General features: G+C 35.5%; 2 protein-coding genes across 6 annotated transcripts in view; one reads left to right on the top strand and one right to left on the bottom strand.

Annotated features, from left to right (window-relative positions):
* The window catches only part of gabpb1 (GA binding protein transcription factor subunit beta 1), a 37,972-nt gene that overhangs the window by 22,981 nt on the left and 12,491 nt on the right, over positions 1-2,500 (bottom strand). For 2 of the 3 annotated variants that reach the window (XM_079874170.1, XM_079874168.1), the window contains exon 1: positions 639-825. The exons of the other annotated variant lie outside the window; for it this stretch is intronic. The gene's annotated coding sequence lies outside the window, so the exon portion shown is untranslated. Of the gene's footprint in view, positions 1-638; positions 826-2,500 lie in introns of those variants that run through there. 3 annotated transcript variants of the gene reach the window in all.
* The window catches only part of usp8 (ubiquitin specific peptidase 8), a 27,877-nt gene continuing 26,246 nt past the window's right edge, over positions 870-2,500 (top strand). Inside the window, exon 1 of one of the 3 annotated variants that reach the window (XM_079874166.1) lies at positions 870-1,008. The gene's annotated coding sequence lies outside the window, so the exon portion shown is untranslated. Of the gene's footprint in view, positions 1,097-1,158; positions 1,318-2,500 lie in introns of those variants that run through there. The other 2 variants (XM_079874167.1, XM_079874165.1) reach the window with 2 other exon arrangements.

A 2,500-nucleotide genomic window follows, 5' to 3' on the forward strand; every position in this document is an offset into this window, starting at 1 on the left:
ACTTTTTTACTTTTACTTTTGAGTAAAACTTGTCATCATGTCTCTAATGTACAGTTAATGTTGTTTCTATGAACATTAACACTGAAACTGATCAACTGTGTGGCAGTAAAGTGATAGTTTACCATGGTTTTACTCTAGATTCTACTCACGGAAGCGCATTTCTAGTTTCTAAATGTGTTTATATCAGTCGTTTTATAATTACAGCAAACACAGTTTTACTAGTTTTTTAATAATAAATAACTCCACCAGTTAAATGGCTACACAACAATTACTGTAAAAACATCATCATGGTATCAGAGTCCAATAATGTCCAACACCTCATTTCACAAAACTAAAATGATGTGTATAATCTTAAATCTATTCTTCAGGCGATGGAATAGACATCAATCAGTTCTCCAGCAGAAACTGCTCTATATCAACATCAGATGTGAAGAAGAGCTTCATCTCGAGCCTAAAACATCATCATCATCATCATCGCTATGATTATTGTCGGTGAATATGAAGCGGCGCGCGCGGCCCGTTACAAGCAATAAACAGGAACTCGCTGTTGTTCCGGAGGAAGAGGAAACATTAATAACTCAAACTCATCAACTTCCACATCCGGCGGAACCGATCACGCAGAGTTCTGTGCATCTTACCGTGAGAGATCAGAACCCGCAGAATCCGCAGAACCCGCAGAACCGAACCCTGAAAATAGACCCAGATGACAATAATACCGCAGCGGGCACGAGCGCCGGGCACGAGCGCGATCGATGACAGAACACACAGAATACGCGCAATAAAATATGAACACGTCATCCACACTCTGCTGCAGAGAGGCCTATTGATCTTTATTTTTATATTATATTCATATATATTTTTTGGATTGTATATTTTATTGTGATTTATTTCTTTAAAAACAAAACTGCTGCAAAAGCAGCGCGCATGCGCAGTGCTGTGAGTCAGTCAGCTGACTGAAGTGCGCAACAGAACCCGATCACTTCAGTAATAATCTCCTCAGCAACTACAGTGAGTCTGATATTAATACTCCAGTTCACGAACAACATATGGAAGTGTCAGTGATGCTGATAGAAATCAGTGTCTAAAAAACACAGAGGTGATACAGACATCGTGTGTGTGTGTGTTGACATCTAAACTTCTGTTTGTGCCCAGTGTGTGTTTAAATAAAGCTTCCGGTGTTTGAATGCTTCGACTTCCGCGTTTGATCGAGCAGTTTTCAGTGTTTACTGTCATCATAGTGGATAAACTCGAGTTTTCCGAGCGGACCCGCGGTGTGTGTGTGGACTCCGGGATCTCTCCAGCTGTGTGTGTGTTCGGGTGAGTCGAGCTCCACTGCGGAGGACTCACACACACCCGCTTATTGATTTACTGTAGTGTTATGAATCTGATCTTCAGAACTGAGTGTTCCGACAGGGTCTGGTCACTGTAGTGCTAGTCTAATGATCAGGTTATTGGTCTAATAACTATAATCTCTCTATTTATTCTGTTTTGACTCTGGTTATTTTGACATGATTGTTCAGTTATTAATATTTAAATAGTCAGTGGGTGGATCGAGTTATGTCGAGTTGTTTATTAATTCGCCTAGTCATTGTTTTAATGAAGTAGTCAATATGATGATGTTATAGATATGAATATGGTGTTATAGATATGAATATGGTTATAGATATGAATATGGTTATAGATATGAATATGGTGTTATGGATATGAATATGGTTATAGATATGAATATGGTGTTATGGATATGAATATGGTTATAGATATGAATATGGTGTTATGGATATGAATATGGTTATAGATATGAATATGGTGTTATGGATATGAATATGGTGTTATGGATATGAATATGGTTATAGATATGAATATGGTGTTATAGATATGAATATGGTGTTATAGATATGAATATGGTGTTATGGATATGAATATGGTTATAGATATGAATATGGTGTTATGGATATGAATACGGTGTTATGGATATGAATATGGTTATAGATATGAATATGGTGTTATGGATATGAATACGGTGTTATAGATATGAATATGGTGTTATAGATATGAATATGGTGTTATGGATATGAATATGGTTATAGATATGAATATGGTGTTATGGATATGAATATGGTTATAGATATGAATATGGTGTTATGGATATGAATATGGTTATAGATATGAATATGGTGTTATGGATATGAATATGGTGTTATGGATATGAATATGGTTATAGATATGAATATGGTGTTATAGATATGAATATGGTGTTATAGATATGAATATGGTGTTATGGATATGAATATGGTTATAGATATGAATATGGTGTTATGGATATGAATACGGTGTTATGGATATGAATATGGTGTTATGGATATGAATATGGTGTTATGGATATGAATATGGTTATAGATATGAATATGGTGTTATAGATATGAATATGGTGTTATAGATATGAATATGGTGTTATGGATATGAATATGGTTATAGATATGAATATGGTGTTATGGATATG

The sequence above is a fragment of the Squalius cephalus genome (assembly GCF_949319135.1).
Source record: "Squalius cephalus genome assembly, chromosome: 6".
NCBI lineage: Eukaryota > Metazoa > Chordata > Actinopteri > Cypriniformes > Leuciscidae > Squalius > Squalius cephalus.